Source organism: Coregonus lavaretus (genome assembly GCF_964263955.1).
Source record: "Coregonus lavaretus genome assembly, chromosome: 17".
NCBI classification, from domain to species: domain Eukaryota; kingdom Metazoa; phylum Chordata; class Actinopteri; order Salmoniformes; family Salmonidae; genus Coregonus; species Coregonus lavaretus.
In genome coordinates, this window is record NC_140004.1 from 5,446,170 (window position 1) to 5,465,791 (window position 19,622).

Sequence of the window (19,622 nt, forward strand, 5' to 3'; positions counted from 1 at the left end):
CCCAACAACCAGTATACAGTTTCAGTTTTATATGTTTGACAAGTAGTATGAAGCTGCGGCTTTGAGTATTGCTTCTCCATTCTATGTAATGTATTCCCTGTGAATCTGGTGATGTTTTTTTCCCCCTGTTCAGAGAATTTGTTTATTGAAGTCGCTTGCACTATTTACCATAAAGTAGCGTGAAAGTACCAGGTTTTGACCACTAGACACCAAAATATTCTTTCTGGAATGCTAATCGTATCTGTTACTAACTACAGGTGGAAAAACCCTTTACCTCCAGAGTCAGTCAGTTTGAGGTTGTTGGTGGCCCCATCGTAGGTGAATAGAGCCCTGTGGAGAGATAGAGAGAGACAGCTTAGAGACAGGAGCACAAACACACTACATCATCACAACCATGGATCCAGCGATTCAGTGAGCCAACATTTGGTTTGTTTACAGCTTAGCACTAGTGTCGGGTGGCAGGTTAAGAGCATTATGCCAGTAATAGAAAGGTCGCCTAGGTGAAAAATCTGTTGATGTGCCCTTGAACAAGGCACTTAACCATAGCTGCTCCTGTAAGTCATGTTGGATAAGAGCATCTGCTGAATGACTAAACTGTGTCTTTGAGTGCAGATCAATGGCAGTGATAGAACCCCTGTTAGCATGGGTTAATGTTAATGTTCATAGTTGGTTTTAAATCTGTCTAAAGACTTTGTGTAAAAGACTAATGACTAGCCTATAATTCAACAGAATAACATGCAGACCACATGTGTTAAATTTATACTTTGGGATATTGGCACTGAGGCCCTTTATCCACTTCCCCAGAGTTAGATTAACTAATCAATACAATTTGTATGTCTCTGGAAGTCTATGGGTATCTGCTAGCATGCTAGCAGATACCCAGATACCCATAGACTTCCAGTCATTGTGCTAGATACCATAGACTTCCAGTCATTGCGCTAATGCTAGTTAGCATTGGCTTGTGCAACTACCTCTAACTTCCTTCATACTGGACACAGAGACATACAAATGGTATCCATGAGTTCATCTGATTCTGGGGAAGTAGATTAAGGGCCTCATTGCCAAAATCCCAAAGTATCCTTTTAAGTCGACACTACGAGCGCGCGCACACACACACACACACACACACACACACACACACACACACACACACACACACACACACACACACACACACACTGTTGGTATTGGTTGCACATACTTTTGCCTAAATCCTAACTAGCATCCTCACAGAGTGATGCATGTCCAAAATGTGCCAGCAGATGAGCTCTGTTCAACCATGACTCTCTCTCTTTCTCTCTCTCCTTTTCTCTCATTCCTTCCCTCTCTCTTTCTTCCTGTCCATTATGCTTGTTAGCGAGGGGCCCTGCGTAAAACAGTGAGGCACTTATTACACAACATCTGAACAATAACACACAGTGACTCACTCTCACCTGAAACCCATGTAAACTATGCATGGTGCGCTGCAGGGTTTCCGTTCCTACTGCTCTCTGCTCACTCAATCTCAGCTCAGGTCACACACTCTCAAGGATGACATTCATACTGTATGAGATCCCTGAAAATACGCAACACTACACACACACAAATCAGAGATGGCTAAAGATGGTGTCTAGTCATAACAATAGGATCATTCACATGACTGAGGCAGGTAGCACTACCAAACATCTGAGTCCTATCAGACCACTTCACCAGTATCATCATAATATAAAATATGTTTTATTGTCACATACACCGGATTGGTGCAGTGAAATGTGTTGTATTACTGGGTCAGCATAGTAGTACGGCACACCTGGAGCGATTGAGGGTTAAGTGCCGCATGTGTTCGAACCAGAAACTTTTTGGTTACTGACCCAATGCTCTAACCGCTAGGCTACCTGCAGGCCTACCTACCACAATGTAATCTACATGAATATGCTTAATCTAGGTCTGGGACACTGGCCCTAGATGGCCTAATTCAGTGGACACAAGCGGTAGAGAGAGAGAGAGAGAGAGAGAGAGAGAGAGAGAGAGAGAGAGAGCTAGCTATAGCATGTTGGGTGTGAATATGTGTTTGGGGGGGAATTTACGACCAGGACAGGAGGAAGTAAATCTTAGGCCTGCTGGGGGTGTGTCCCTGACATCTGGACCAGCAGAGGAGAGTGCATGGGGAAAGAGCACCAGGCCACCGCTACTCATTAGTCTGGGCCAGAGTTGAGAGGCCTACCTCTGTGAGCTGTGTGTGTGTGTATATGTTTGTGCACATTTGTGTGTATGTGTGTGTGTGTGTGAGAGTGTACATTTGAAGTCGGAAGTTTACATACACCTTAGCCAAATACACGTAAACTCAGTTTTTCACAATTCCTGACATTTAATCCTAGTAAAAATTCCCTGTCTTAGGTCAGTTAGGATCACCACTTTATTTTAAGAATGTGAAATGTCAGAATAATAGTAGAGAGAATGATTTATTTCAGCTTTTATTTATTTCATCACATTCCCAGTTGGTCAGAAGTTTACATACACTCAATTATTATTTGGTAGCATTGCCTTTAAATTGTTTAACTTGGGTCTGTCACGTTCGTCTAATGACGGGTCAGACCAAGGCGCAGCGTGATATACGTACATGTTTATTTACACTGAATAAACACACGACAAAACAAGAAAGGAAACGAAACGTGAAATCCTAAGGTTTACATACAACGAACCTTAACCGGAACAAGATCCCACGACACACTAGTGCCAATAGGCTGCCTAAGCGACAGCTGCCTCTGATTGGGAACCACACCGGCCAACATAGATATACAGCTACTAGAAAAACAACATAGAACATACACAACAAAGAATATACACACCCTGACTCAACATATAAGAGTCCCCTGAGTCAGGGCGTGACAGGGTCAAACGTTTCTGGTAGCCTTCCACAAGTTTCCCACAATAAGTTGGGTGAATTTTGGCCCATTCCTCCTGACAGAGCTGTTGTAACTGAGTCAGGTTTGTAGGCCTCCTTGCTCGCACATGCTTTTTCAGTTCTGCCCACAAATATTCTATAGGATTGAGGTCAGGGCTTTGTGATGGCCACTCCAATACCTTGACTTTGTTGTCCTTAAGCCATTTTGCCACAACTTTGGAAGTATGCTTGGGGTCATTGTCCATTTGGAAGAACCATTTGCGACCAAGCTTTAACTTCCTGACTGATGTCTTGAGATGTTGCTTCAATATATCCACATAATTTTCCTTCCTCATGATGTCATCTATTTTGTGAAGTGCACCAGTCCCTCCTGCAGCAAAGCACCCCCACAGCATGATGCTGCCACTCCCGTGCTTCACGGTTGGGATGGTGTTCTTCGGCTTGCAAGTACCCTCTTTTTCCTCCAAACATAATGATGGTCATTATGGCCAAACAGTTCTATTTTTGTTTCATCAGACCAGGGGACATTTCTCCAAAAAGTATGATCTTCGTCCCCATGTGCAGTTGCAAACTGTAGTCTGGCTGTTTTATGGCGGTTTTGGAGCAGTGACTTCTTCCTTGCTCAGCGGCCTTTCAGGTCATGTCGATATAGGACTCGTTTTACTGTGGATATAGATACTTTTGTATAGATACCTGTTTCCTCCAGCATCTTCACAAGGTCCTTTGCTGTTGTTCTGGGATTGATTTGCACTTTTCGCACCAAAGTACGTTCATCTCTAGGAGACAGAACGCGTCTCCTTCCTGAGTGGTATGATGGCTGCGTGGTCCCATGGTGTTTATACTTGTGTACTATTGTTTGTACAGATGAACGTGGTACCTTCAGGCGTTTGGGAATTGCTCCCAAGGATGAACCAGACTTGTGGAGGTCTACAATTTATTTCTGAGGTCTTGGCTGATTTCTTTTGATTTTCCCATGATGTCAAGCAAAGAGGCACTGAGTTTGAAGGTAGGCCTTGAAATACATCCACAGGTACACCTCCAATTGACTCAAATGATGTCAATTAGCCTATCAGAAGCTTCTAAAGCCATGACATCATTTTCTGGAATTTTCCAAGCTATTTAAAGGCACAGTCAACTTAGTGTATGTAAACTTCTGACCCACTGGAATTGTGATAAAGTGAATTATAAGTGAAATAATCTATCTGTAAACAATTGTTGGAAAAATGACTTGTGTCATGCACAAAGTAGATGTCCTAACCGACTTGCCAAAACTATAGTTTGTTAACAAGAAATGTGTGGAGTGGTTGAAAAACAAGTTTTAATGACTCCAACCTAAGTGTATGTAAACTTCTGACTTCAACTGTATGTGTGAGAGAGAGAGAGAGAGAGAGAGAGAGAGAGAGAGAGAGAGAGAGAGAGAGAGAGAGAGAGAGAGAGAGAGAGAGAGAGAGAGAGAGAGAGAGAGAGAGAGAGAGAGAGAGAGAGAGAGAGAGAGAGAGAGTGTGTGTGTGATCTCTATGCCCTATAAGCAAAACGCCTTGAACCATTCACCTCACTTTCAAGCCCATGCAGAAACAGGTTTACTGTTGAGATAGTGCCTGCCAATCTCTCTCCGACTAGGGTTACTTTATGGAGTCACATTGGGTGTATAGTGTACAGCATGACAGGACAGGTAACATTGAATATCACATCATTTGTTCAAGGTTGTCCCATTTTTTAAAAGAGCTCTGTCAAATATCATCAGTATCAGTATAAGGACAAAGACAATGATGTTTTGCTATATGAATCTCTTATACAACGCAAATACAGTAAAGTACAGTAAAGTAGGACCTCTATTAAGACGTTATAATGGAGAGGTCACTGTGCCTAGTGCTGGCCAGAGGCAGGCCATTCTAAAAGCCCTATACATTAGCCCACAGACAATGAGGACATTGATTAACCCCTACAACTCATCTCTATAAAGACCTCAGCAGACAGGCTATCTGGGTAACCATGTCTGAATTAGTGTATTATTGTGAAACCATACTTTCAGAATCATCTCTTTCAGCTTGTTTATACAGTGGGGAGAACAAGTATTTGATACACTGCCGATTTTGCAGGTTTTCCTACTTACAAAGCATGTAGAGGTCTGTAATTTTTATCATATGTACACTTCAACTGTGAGAGACGGAATCTAAAACAAAAATCCAGAAAATCACATTGTATGATTTTTAAGTAATTAATTTGCATTTTATTGCATGACATAAGTATTTGATCACCTACCAACCAGTAAGAATTCTGGCTCTCACAGACCTGTTAGTTTTTCTTTAAGAAGCCCTCCTGTTCTCCACTCATGACCTGTATTAACTGCACCTGTTTGAACTCGTTACCTGTATAAAAGACACCTGTCCACACACTCAATCAAACAGCCTCCAACCTCTCCACAATGGCCAAGACCAGAGAGCTGTGTAAGGACATCAGGGATAAAATTGTAGACCAGCACAAGGCTGGGATGGGCTACAGGACAATAGGCAAGCAGCTTGGTGAGAAGGCAACAACTGTTGGCGCAATTATTAGAAAATGACGGTCAATCACCCTCGGTCTGGGGCTCCATGCAAGATCTCACCTCGTGGGGCATCAATGATCATGAGGAAGGTGAGGGATCAGCCCAGAACTACACGGCAGGACCTGGTCAATGACCTGAAGAGAGCTGGGAACACAGTCTCAAAGAAAACCATTAGTAACACACTACGCCGTCATGGATTAAAATCCTGCAGCGCACGCAAGGTCCCCCTGCTCAAGCCAGCGCATGTCCAGGCCCGTCTGAAGTTTGCCAATGACCATTTGGATGATCCAGAGGAGGAATGGGCGAAGGTCATGTGGTCTGATGAGACAAAAATAGAGCTTTTTGGTCTAAACTCCACTCGCCGTGTTTGGAGGAAGAAGAAGGATGAGTACAACCCCAAGAACACCATCCCAACCGTGAAGCATGGAGGTGGAAACATCATTCTTTGGGGATGCTTTTCTGCAAAGGGGACAGGACTACTGCGCCATATTGAGGGGAGGATGGATGGGGCCATGTATCGCGAGATCTTGGCCAACAACCTTCTTCCCTCAGTAAGAGCATTGAAGATGGGTCGTGGCTGGGTCTTCCAGCATGACAACGACCCGAAACACACAGCCAGGGCAACTAAGGAGTGGCTCCGTAAGAAGCATCTCAAGGTCCTGGAGTGGCCTAGCCAGTCTCCAGACCTGAACCCAATAGAAAATCTTTGGAGGGAGCTGAAAGTCCGTATTGCCCAGCGACAGCCCCAAAACCTGAAGGATCTGGAGAAGGTCTGTATGGAGGAGTGGGCCAAAATCCCTGCTGCAGTGTGTGCAAACCTGGTCAAGACCTACAGGAAACGAATGATCTCTGTAATTGCAAACAAAGGTTTCTGTTCCAAATATTAAGTTCTGCTTTTCTGATGTATCAAATACTTATGTCATGCAATAAAATGCAAATTAATTACTTAAAAATCATACAATGTGATTTTCTGGATTTTTGTTTTAGATTCCGTCTCTCACAGTTGAAGTGTACCTATGATACAAATTACAGACCTCTACATGCTTTGTAAGTAGGAAAACCTGCAAAATCGGCACTGTATCAAATACTTGTTCTCCCCACTGTATATATATATACACTACCTGTAAAAAGTTGTATTTATTAGTAGAATAATAGTGAAGACATCAAAACTATGAAATAACACATATGCAATCATGTAATAACCAAAAAAGTGTTAAACAAATCAAAATATATTTTATATTTGAGATTCTTTAAATAGCCACCCTTTGCCTTGACGACAGCTTTGCACCCTCTGCCGGTCTGTAAATTTGTTGTCCCCAATGTCTTCTGCTTGAACTTGTTCTTATGAACCGCCATCATTGACATTTTATGGATGGAAGCAACCTGACGCTCACTGTATCCCTCTGCCAGTAAAGCCAGAATTGAACCCTTCTTTTCCTCACTCAAAACTTTCCTTTTCAACTCTTTTGGCATGTTCAATGGTTATTTTTTGATTAATATTACTTTTGAGGTACTATTAGCACTGTTTTTGCCATCCAGCATGTCCTATTGCAAGAGGATAGTGATGACCACAGCAGTGGTTTTTATACTTTTCCTCGTTAAATAAGATTTGGTTCAGGTGATCACCTAATCAGTATCTCATTCAGTAGAATGAGGTGTGCCTGTATTGGAATTCAACAGACACTGGAATGGAATGGCTGTCATACATTTTACATTATATTTTAGTCATTTAGCAGACGCTCTTATCCTGAACGACTTACAGTTAGTGAGTGCATACAGCCTCAAGTCTTCTTGGGTATGACGCTACAAGCTTGGCACACCTGTATTTGGGAAGTTTCTCCCATTCTTCTCTGCAGATCCTCTCAAGCTCTGTCAGGTTGGGTGGGGAGCGCCAATGCACAGCTATTTTCAGGTCTTTCCAGGGATGTTTGATCGGGTTCAAGTCCGAGCTCTGGCTGGGAAACTCCCCACAGCATGATGCTGGCACCAACATGCTTCACCGTAGAGATGGTGCCATGTTTCCTCCAGACATGACCTTTGGCATTCAGGCCAAAGAGTTCAATCTTGGTTTCATCCGACCAGAGAATTTTGTTTTTCATGGTCTGAGTCCTTTAGGTGCCTTTTGGTAAACTCCAAGCGGGCTGTCATGTGCCTTTTACTGAGGAGTGGCTTCTGTCTGGCACTCTACCATAAAGGCCTGATTGGTGGAGTGCTGCAGAGATAGTTGTCCTTCTGGAATATTCTCTAAAACGGTCGCTTTCTTAGCCATCTCCACAGAGGAACTCTGGAGCTCTGTCAGTGACCATCGGGTTCTTGGTCACCTCCCTGACCAAGGCCCTTCTCCCCTGATTGCGCAGTTTGGCCGGGTGGCCAGCTCTAGGGAGAGTCTTGGTGGTTCCAAACTACTTCCATTGAATATTGATGGAGGCCACTGTGTTCTTGGGGACCTTCAATGCTGCAGAAATTATCTGTCCCAGAGCTAAACTGACAATTCATTCGACCTCATGGCTTGGTTTTTGCTCTGACATGCACTGTCAACTGTGGGACCTTATATAGACAGGTGTGTGCCTTTCCAAATCATGTCCAATCAGTTGAATTTAGCACAGGTGGACTCCAATCAAGTTGTAGAAACATCTCAATTTTGATCAATGGAAACAGGATGCACCTGAGCTCAATTTCGAGTCTCATAGCAAAGGGTCTGAATACTTATGTAAATAAGGTATTTATTTATTAAAAATTGTTTGCTACATTTTCTAAAAACCTGTTTTCGCTTCGTCATTATGGGGTATTGTGTGTAGATTGATGAGAATTTGTATTTATTTAATCAATTTTAGAATAAGGATGTAACAACAAAATGTGGAAAAAGTCAAGGGGTCTGAATACTTTACGAATGCACTGTTCCTCACCCCAGATATCTCCCTGGACTCATACAGTAGCAGTGAGATTATGGAGGTCCGGATTGGATGCGTGTAGAAACTGTCCCATTATGGAGAATATCCTAGCTCCATATATAAAATGAAGGAAATACGTATCTGGAGCATGTCTACTCCTTATATCTAATAATATGTCAGATAACCAGAAATATATATACTGAACAAAAATATAAACGGAACATGTAAAGTGTTGGTTCCATGTTTCATGAGCTGAAATAAAAGATCCCAGAAATGTTCCATACACACAAAAAGCTAATTTCTCTAAATTGTTGTACACACATTTGTTTACATCCCTGTTAGGGAGCATTTCTCATTTGCCAAGATAATCCATCCACCTGACAGGTGTGGCATATCAAGAAGCTGATTAAACAGCATGATCATTACACAGGTGCACCTTGTGCTGGGGAAAATTAAAGGCCACTAAAAAATGTGCAGTTTTGTCACACAACACAATGCCACAGATGTCTCAAGTTTTGAGGGACCGTGCAATTGGCATGCTGACTACAGGAATGTCCACCAGAGCTGTTGCCAGAGAATTGAATGTTCATGTGTCTACCATAAGCCGCCTCCAACTTTGTTTTAGAGAATTTGGCAGTACGCCCAACTGGCCTCACAACCGCAGACCACGTGTAACCATGCCATCCCTGGACCTCCACATCCAGCTTCTTCACCTACGGTATCGTCTGAGACCAGCCACCTGGACAGATGATGAAACTGAGGAGTATTTTAGTCTGTAATAAAGCCCTTTTGTGGGGAAAAATTCATTCTGATTGGCTGGGCCAGCTCCCCAGTGGGTGGGCCTATGCCCTCCCAGGCCCACCCATAGCAGCGCCCCTGCCCAGTCATGTGAAATCCATAGATTAGGGCCTAATACATTTTTTTCAATTGACTTATTTCCTTATATGAACTGTGACTCAGTAAAAGCGTTGAAATTGTTGCATGTTGAGTTCATATTTTTGTTCAGTATGATAAAGATATCCCCTGATATTGACCCTAACAGCCGCTGGATGCACAGACCGTAACAGCTTCTGGTTTGTCAGCATTTTGAACTTGCAAACTCTGAGATGTTTGTTCAGGGCACAGATGTCTAGAATGAGGCGTAAACCCCTGTTCCTTTCCGGAACCAGGAAATACCGACTGCACCAGCAGTCCAGGGCATCCGGGAAAGGAAAGTCGCCATCGGTAACTCCAAGCTTCCTCAAGAATGCTACACGTCTTTCCTGGGAGTTTGCACGCAGTATGTAGCAATGCGCACATGGACTGGATTGAGCGAGGGTCGCCTGAGTGTGTTCCAAGCCCAGACAAACTAGACATAAATCGTGAGCATCTTTCAGAGAAATAGTATAACCACATGACTGGGGGCATGACCTCGACCCCGAACCCGGCTTAGCCATAGTCGTCTCGGTCGCTTTCTTAGCCATCTTACTCAGTGCTCCAGCAAATTGAAGAATAACTAAGTGTTTGTGATTAGGAAACTTGTGAGAAATACAAACTTCAGCACACAATGTCCAGGATGTGAGCACGCACTACCACTATGGGATAGTTAAGTAGGCGCAACGTAAGACAGTCTTGTTTTCCTTTCTTTCTTTTTTTACCATGAATCGTTCCTGTTCAAACCGAGGTGAAGAGCGGAATAATTGAAGGAGTGAATCCAAGCCTCACGCTTATCACCTGTGGAAGGTAGGGCTTCCAGCGAGGTGCGGATTGCATTGGCCTTGTCAGGCGTGATAGTAAAGCATTCAACCGAAGTCGTGAGAGTGCGACTCCCCATAGTATGTTGTACCGAAGTTGACTGACTGAAAGGGAACCCCTGTTAGTGTTAGCAGTGTGCTGGCTCAGCGTGTGACAAGGCAGACTGACACAGCTCTCTCTGGGGGGTTGTGGTGGGAACATGACCATACACAACACATTCAGTAGTCTGGCTTAGATTCAGCTCATCTCCACCAAGCACAACCACCATAAAAGCCATGCACCCATCCATTGTGTCTGTCTGACTGAGCCTCGTGTCGGTCTGTCTAGCTCCATCATATGAGTGACCTAAGTCTCTGTTTCCCACTTTAGAACAATGTGAATAACGTTGGTGGAAATCATGCCCTTGGCTGCTCCACTCTGATTAGTGCTAGAGGCATTCCCAAAGGTCAGAGGTCACCATCTGCAACAGGGGCCGGTTCAAAGGTCACAGAGGCACGGACGGAATCATGATTGCATGCACAAATTCTCAACCCACAGGGAGTTGGCTGGCTGTGAGGGTCCACAGCGTTTAACAGGCTTGCTTTATTAAGGTCTGTGGGATGGAGTCAGGCTCTCACATATAGAGATGCAAATTCAGGCCACAGACATGCTTCCCAGATCAAAAGGCCATAAGTGAATAAACAGATTTAAAGATACAAACAATGTATAATAACTCATGTTGTACTTTACATCGATAGGGTGTGGCTGTATAATACAGAAGTAGGCAACTAGATTCAGCCGCGGGACGATTTTTGTCGGAGCGGATTCAACACGTTTTACCATTGTGCAGAGAGAAAATGTTGCAGTTTTAAAGCTAATATCCTGCAATTCTACACTTTTTGCCATGGGGCAGGGGAAAAAATGTGGGAGAGCTAATAGGATCCAGAGCAAGTCAAGGCTCTCTCTCTCTCTCTCTCTCTCTCTCTCTCTCTCTCTCTCTCTCTCTCTCTCTCTCTCTCTCTCTCTCTCTCTCTCTCTCTCTCTCTCTCTCTCTCTCTCTCATTCTCTCTCTCTCATTCTCTCTCATTCCCTCCCTGGATTTACATTAGTAAAATATGTCTAGTGGGATCTATCTCACTTCAACATCAGATTTGCAACTTTTCTGTTTACACTAGCCTTGGATGCGGTGTGGCCAAAGCCACATTCCTGCTTCATGTGTAGTTGCAGCTGTTAGCATACCGTAAATACCATAGTATATATAGAAACAAAATAACGATAGCAATTCAATACAGGAGCTTCACGTCTAAACCATATTGCAGATAGTGTTGCACACTTGATTAATGCAATGATTCACAAATGTGTGGAGGTTTAAAAGCCTTTCATTTTAAATTTGGCTAACAGAGAAAAAATACTGTCTACTGGTATTAAGGTAATTAAGGTATTTCTTGCAGGGGCATGTGGTGTGGAAGAGCCGTTGTCTTTACACTGTACCAAAGATGGATAAATTAAGCTTGTTCACTCAGGCCGTTTACCATTAAAAAAAGATTTGTCAATTTCGGTCTACTTAACCATAGACAACAATGCATTGCAATATCAGCTGGGTCTGGTCTATTTAGTTCATTGACTTTCATTGAACCAGAAACAAAATGGGGGAAAAACAGCGAGTAGGGTGTCTCGCTTCCTCTTCCGTCTCTGACTGTTCTACTCAGGGTTTGTGGTGTAGATGTGTCCCACACCACATCCGGAGGTAGTGTGAGAGACATCTCTTAAAGAGAGATTTGAATCTAGATGCGCCTCTTTACACTACGTATCTCTCCTGGACCTAGTTTTTGTCGTCTAAGTAGTGTAATGTAAAGATGTCATGTCTTTCTCTTCACACATGTGGGTTTCCTGCGTGTACAGGCTGATGGGAATAACAGACCAAGCTCTGTATAGCAGTCCACCTCTACGCCAGCCAGCTATGAGCTCAGACAGAGAGGGAGGGCTAGAAAAAAAAAGAGTGGGGAGGGGGTCAGAGAAAAGGGGGATATGGGGGAGGAGAATAAAGGAGTGGAGTTGAGTGGAGGGGGGGAGAGAGGCCATTACCAAGGTGGGAGGGGAGACAGTGAGGATAGGGAGAACGAAAGAGAAGGATAAAAGGTAGGAAAGGAAGAGAGAAGATCGAACAAGAAAGATGCTGTCATAACTAGGAACTTTGTCAAGTATTTTTGTGGAAGCAATTAACAATGAGAATTAAATTACTGGAGCCAACAAAGCTAACCTCAATGCAGTCATAAACAAACAAGGAGATGATTGAGCATGTGCGTTGTCTTTTGCACGCACACACACACACTCACATACACACACACACACACACACACACACACACACACACACACACACACACACACTAGGGCTAGGCGATATGGCCAAAGTATCATATTTTAAAAAATGGACGGTATGATGGTATTTGATGTTTTTGAACAATACAGTTCTACATTTGCTTTATGAGTACTGTGTGACCCTAGTGTGGCAACACATACATTCTAAGTGATTTCAATGGGTCTTTCTCAACTCTGATTGTTTTATAATGTTGAATTAAACTTCAACCCACAATAATTTTCAGCATTTTCAGCTATTTCTGCATTTCCTGCACTCATTTGAGATCATTTCCACATTGCCACGTAGGGCTGCACGATATGGTCAAACAATCTAGGCCTTATGTTTAACCAATTGTTGCAATTGCGATTTGACTTGCGATTTAGAGAAAAACACTTGGGTGAACTGTTGAAATTATGGAAATAGAATGATTATTCTAATTCTATAGTTAGAATATAATACTGGGCACTTTGAATACAGTGTTGTTTGACATGACAACGAATGAAAATGCCAGGGAGGAGTTATTGTGACAGGGTAGGAACCAAAGTGTTGACAAGTGTTTCATTGGGGACCCTATAATCTTTGGCTACATTTAATATTTTCTCTTAGCTACTTCATGTAGCGAACATATTCTTTCTTTGCATATTCCTCTTTGATTTAGAAGATACTGTTCCAAAAACAAAATGCTGACTTAGTTCTACACCATCACTAGTATCAGGCTGTATAGCTAATTATGTTTGCTCTGACTTAGTACATTTATTAGCTTGCTAGTCATTAGCATTAGTGGCTACCAATTAGTGGCTAACAAGATTTAGGTCCAACTTGCTAAGAAAAGACAAACTAGCTGTTTGCTGTAAGATGTAAGAAACACAAACTAATAGTGTAATTATAGAATGCTAGTGGATTTATATTAAGAAGCAATGTGAAAACAGCACCGTTATCATCAACATTGTTTCATGCGCTGCATTGGTGAAAATGGCGCCGACAGACATGGCAGCTCTGCTTCTACCTCTTAAGCAACTTTGCAGTATTTTGTTTTTTGTGTGTTATTTCTTAAATTTTTTGCCCAGAATGTTTTTTGTGTTTTTACATACAGCCGGAAATAACTTTGGGATATCAGAGCGGCGGTAACTCACCAGCATTACGACCAGAAATACGACTTTCCCGAATTGGATCCTTTGTTCGTACCCCCCAGGGCAATTGAACTTATCCCAGAGGCTGCTCCAAGACGCCACCGGCGGAGAAGAGGTATTCGTAGTGGACTTCTAGTCTGACTCAGGAGGCATGCACACCATTCACCGCTTCCGAGTATATTACTCGCTAATGTTCAGTCCCTGGACAATAAAGTAGACGAGCTCAGGGTGAGGATCTCCTTCCAGAGAGACATCAGGGACTGTAACATACTCTGTTTCATGGAATCATGGCTCTCTCCAGATATACTGTCCCCGTCCATACAGCCAGCTGGGTTCTCAGTACATTGCGCAGACAGGAATAAAGAACTCTCCGGGAAGAAGAAAGGCAGTTGTGTATGTTTCATGATTAACTACTCTTGGTGTGATTGTGATAACGTACAAGAACTCAAGTCCTTTTGTTCACCCGACCTAGAATACCTCACAATCAAATGCCGACCATATTACCTCCCAAGAGAATTCTCTTCGGTTATAGTCACAGCCATGTATATTCCCCCTCAAGCCGATACCACGACGGCCCTCAGGGAACTACACCGGACTTGTGGAAAGCATATACCCTGAGGCCACATTTATTGTAGCTGGGATTTTAACAAAGCAAATATGAGGAAAAAGCTACCGAATTTCTATCAACACATTGCCTGTAGTACTCACGCATCAAAAACTCTCAACCACTGTTACTCCTCCTTCCGGGATGGCTACAAGGCCCTCCCCTGCCCTCCCTTTGGCAAATCAGATCACGACTCCATCCTGCTCTTCCCTTCCTATAGGCAGAAACTCAAACAGGAAGTACCCGTGCTAAGGTCTATTCAACGCTGGTCTGACCAATCGGAATCCATGCTTCAAGATTGTTTTGATCACGCGGACTGGGATATGTTCCGGGTTGCCTCTGAGAATAAAATTTACATATACATGGACATGGTGACTGAGTTAATCAGGAAGTGTATAGGGGATGTTGTTCCCACTGTGACTATTAAAACCTACTCAAACCAAAAACCGTGAATAGATGTCAGCATTCACGCAAAATTGAAAGAGCGAACCACCGCATTTAACCACGGCAAGGTGATTGGGAATATGGTTGAATACAAACAGTGTAGTTATTCCCTCCGTAAGGCAATCAAACAGGCAAAACGTCAGTACAGAGACAAAGTGGAGTCACAATTAAATGGCTCAGACACGAGACGTATGTGGCAGGGTCTACAGACAATCACGGATTACAAAGGGAAAACCAGCCACGTTGCAGACACTGACGTCTTGCTCCCGGACAAGCTAAACACCTTTTTCACCCGCTTTGAGGATAACACAGTGCCACCGACGCTGCCCGCTTCCAAGGACTGTGGGCTCTCGTTCTCTGTGGCCGACATGAGTAAGACATTTAAGCGTGTTAACCCTCGCAAGGCTGCCAGCCCAGACGGCATCCCTTGACGGGTCCTCAGAGCATGTGCAGACCAGCTGGCTGGAGTGTTCACGGACATGTTCAATCTCTCCCTATCCCAGTCTGCTGTCCCCACTTTCTTCAAGATGTCCACCGTTGTTCCTGTACCCATGAAAGCAAAGGTAACTGAACTAAATTACTATCGCCCCGTAGCACTCACTTCTGTCATCATGAAGTGCTTTGAGAGGCTAGTTAAGGATCACATCACCTCCATCTTACCTGACACCCTAGACCCACTTCAATTTGCATACTGCCCCAATAGATCCACAGACGATGCAATCGCCATAGCACTGCACACTGCCCTATCCCATCTGGACAAGAGGAATACCTATGTAAGAATGCTGTTCATTGACTACAGCTCAGCCTTCACCTCCATAGTACCCTCCAAGCTCATCATCAAGTTATGGGCCCTGGGTCTGAACCCCACCCTGTGCAACTGGGTCCTGGACTTCCTGACGGGCCACCCCCAGGTGGTGAAGATAGAAAACAACACCTGCACTACGCTGATCCTCAATACAGGGGCCCCACAAGGTTGTGTGCTCAGCCCCCTCCTGTACTCCCTCTTCACCCATGACTGCGTGGCCACGCACGCCTCCAACTCAATCATCAAGTTTGCAGACGACAACTGTAGTAGGCCTGATTACCAACAATGATGAGACAGCCTACAGGGAGGAGGTGAGGGCCCTGTCGGAGTGGTGCCAGGAAAATAACCTCTCCCTCAACGTCAACAAAACAAAGAAGCTGATCGTGGACTTCAGGAGACAACAGAGAGAGCACGCCCCTATTTACATCGACGGGACCGCAGTGGAGAAGGTGAAAAGCTTCAAGTTCCTCGGCGTACACATCACTGACAATCTGAAATGGTCCACCCACACAGATAGTGTGGTGAAGAAGGCACAACAGAGAACACTAGTCACTTTAATAATGTTTACATACTGTTTTACTCATTTCATATGTATATACTGTATTCTACTGTATTTTAGTCAATGCCATTCCGACATTGCTCATCCTAATATTTATATATTTCTTAATTCCATTCTTTTACTTTTAGATTTGTGTGTATTGTTGTGAATTGTTAGATCGTACTGCACTGTTGGAGCTAGGAACACAAGCATTTCGCTACACCCGTAATAACATCTGCTAAATATGTGTATGTGACCAATACAATTTGATTTGATTTTCTTTGATTGAGCATGCGAACTGAATGCAAGTGTCTCTTTGTCAAAGAACAACAAATGTGCTCCTTGAGTGACAGGGGGCGGGGCTAGTTCTGTGTGGAAAGCGGCATGGAGAGAGAGCTGAGAGAGATGACTGGAGTAGCGAAGTAAACTATAAAAATGTACGTTACACACAGCGTATCACATTTAACAAACCAAACATTCAAATACCGTTATTGTAGGTAAAGTAAAAACCCAAACTGATCTGTGCATCAATACCGGTATATCGTAAAACACGGTATACCGCCCAGCCTTAACATTTACATTTTAGTCATTTAGCAGACGCTCTTATCCAGAGCGACTTACATGAGCAATTAGGGTTAAGTGCCTTGCTCAAGGGCACATCGACAGATTTTTCACCTTGTCGCACACACACACACGTAAGCACACACAGAGGGAGAGAAAGAGAAAGCCAGTAACAACACCAGTGGTTTATTTTGGACAGCAGAAGAGCCTGTAGTACCTCCAAACACGCTCTGCTCGACCATTTCAAAGATGAACATGACATAAGCAGATGGTGCAGTACAGAGGAGATGGCTAAGATTTTACTTAAAGGTATTTTTGAAGGAGTAGGAGTTGGTCTGATGGGAATTCGTGATGTCTTCGGCGTCCCCTCTTGCTTGAGGAATAATAGAGGAGCAATAAAGAACGAAAGAGGAAAAGCCCACCCCCCACTTGTGCTTTGTCGTGACATAGCTGGACCACCTAATGAGATGTGCATTTTGTTGAGTAAATCAGGTGTTAAATGAGGTGAAAAAGAGACTGGAGTGCCACTTAATATTCAGGCTTTTTACCATTCCCGTCCCTCTCAGCCATTTTACTGTCTGTGTGTATGTACAGTACCAGTCAAAGGTTTGGACACACCTACTTATTCAAGGGTTTTTCTTTATTTTTACTATTTTCTACATTGTAGAATAATAGTGAAGACATCAAAACTATGAAATAACACATATGGAATCATGTAGTAACCCAAAAAGTGTTAAACAAATCAAAATATATTTTATATTTGAGATTCTTCAAATAGCCACCCTTTGCCTTGATGACAGCTTTGCAGACTCTTGGCATTCTCTCAACCAGCTTCATGAGGTAGTCACCTGGAATGCATTTGAATTAACAGGTGTGTCTTTTTAAAAGTTAATTTGTGGAATTTATTACCTTCTTAATGTGTTTGAGCCAATCAGTTGTGTTGTGACAAGGTAGGGGGGTATACAGAAGATAGCCCTATTTGGTAAAATACCAAGTCCATATTATGGCAAGAACAGCTCAAATAATCAAAGAGAAACGACAGTCCATCATTACTTTAAGACATGAAGGTCAGTCAATATGGAAAATTTCAATAACTTTGAAAGTTTCTTCAAGTGCAGTCACAAAAACCATCAAGCGCTATGATGAAACTGGCTCTCATGAGGACCGCCACAGGTTAAACACTTTTTTGGTTACTGCATGATTCCATATGTGTTATTTAATAGTTTGTCTTCACTATTATTCTACAATATAGAAAATAGTAAAAATAAAGAAAAGCCCTTGAATGAGTAGGTGTTCTAAAACGTTTGACCGGTAGTGTACATACATACATACATACATACACACATACATACATATATTGTTGGCTGGCCCTCACTACATATTTGTCGCCAAACACACTGGCTCCAGGTCATCTATAAATCACTGCTAGGCAAATCCCCGTCTTATCTTAGCTCACTGGTCACCATAGCAACACCCACCCGTAGTCTGCGCTCCAGCAGGTATATCTCACTGGTCATCCCCAAATCCAACACCTCCTTTGGCCGCCATTCTTTCCAGTTCTCTGCTGCCAATGACTGGAACGAACTGCAGAAATCTCTGAAGCTGGAGACTCTTATCTCCCTCACTAACTTTAAGCGTCAGTTGTCAGAGCAGCTTACCGATCACTGCACCTGTACACAGCCATTCTGAAATTAGCCCACCCAACTACCTCATCCCCATATTGTTATTTATTTTGCTAATTTGCACCCCAGTATCTCTATGTCACGCTCTGGCTCCGGGACTTTGTATTTTGAGCCAGGGTGTGTTCGTATTGGTTGTGTTTTCCTTGTTTGGTCAAATGACTCCCAATCGGAGGTAACGAGTGTCAGCTGTCGGCTCGTTATCTCTGATTGGGAGCCATATTTAAACTGTCTGTGTTCACCTTGTGTTGGTGGGTTTTTGTTCCTTGTCAGTCTTTGTCTGAGGACGTTACGTATCGTTTATTGTTTTGTATTCGTGTTTGCACTTTACTATTAAAGTATGTTCGCTCAACACGCTGCGCCTTGGTCCTCTCTAACCAACGATCGTGACACTCTATTTGCACATCATCTTTTGCACATCTATCATTCCAGTGTTAATTACGAAATTGTAACTATTTTTGCACTATGGCCTATTTATTTATTGCCTTAACTCCATAACTTACTACATTCGCACACACTGTATATATATATTTTCTGTTGTATTTTTGACTTTATGTTTTGTTTACCCCATATGTAACTCTGTGTTGTTGTTTTTATCGCACTGCTTTGCTTTATCTTGGCCAGGTCGCAGTTGTAAATGAGAACTTGTTCTCAACTGGCTTACCTGGTTAAATAAAGGTGAAATACAAAAATGTAAAATATATACACATATCCTTTTTAAAAATTATTTTCCTTTATTACTTTCTAACCCTACCACCCCTCCCCTAATCGGAGTGAACTAGTGAACAACAACGCTTAGGCCTCTACTTCGAGCTTATACATACTATATACATTTTATGGACACAGTCTATTTTGTTTGTTTTTACTCCTGCCCTTCCTCTACCCTCAACCTCTCCCATTTCTGATGTCCATCCGGTTTGATTTCTATTTGCCATATCTTTCAAACTGTACTCTTTCACAAAAGTTCTTAACCTATAACCTATATACGTTTTACTTGAATGATGAGAACAGCAACTCAATGTCCTGCAAAATATTGATGTTGTACAACAAACAGGTACATAACGTAACCCCAAAAAACAACTGTCTCATTACTTTTTACAATTTTCATCACCCCTTTTTTATTGTTTCACTCTTTACCCATCCTACACAAAATGGCATATCTTTCCACTCTTCCTCCCTTGTTTCCACGCTTTCCAGCCTACACCTCTCCTACAAACAATAGTAACATCCCTAGGTGCAGACAAACCCTCCATTGAAGACAGTGGAGATATGAGAGATTTGTAGGGTGCATACTCGTTACATGATACAACTTCCTGTAGATACAGAGATAGTGGGAACCAGATGGTAGGTTTCATGCTAAGATATACTACTTAGATCAAACTCTCAATGGGATATCTAGGGGAAGCCATCTTGTTTTTATGGTATATCTGTGCTCTGGGTATGACAGAACATCACTCAAGAGTGCTC

The 19,622-nt window shown here is 42.9% G+C and overlaps 1 pseudogene across 1 annotated transcript in view; it reads right to left on the reverse strand.

The window, feature by feature from the left end:
• The window catches only part of LOC311144514, a 63,843-nt pseudogene that overhangs the window by 18,762 nt on the left and 25,459 nt on the right, over window positions 1-19,622 (reverse strand). Inside the window, exon 2 of the transcript XR_014615565.1 lies at window positions 275-330. The product of XR_014615565.1 is annotated as an uncharacterized misc_RNA (transcript). The remainder of the gene's footprint in view (window positions 1-274; window positions 331-19,622) is intronic.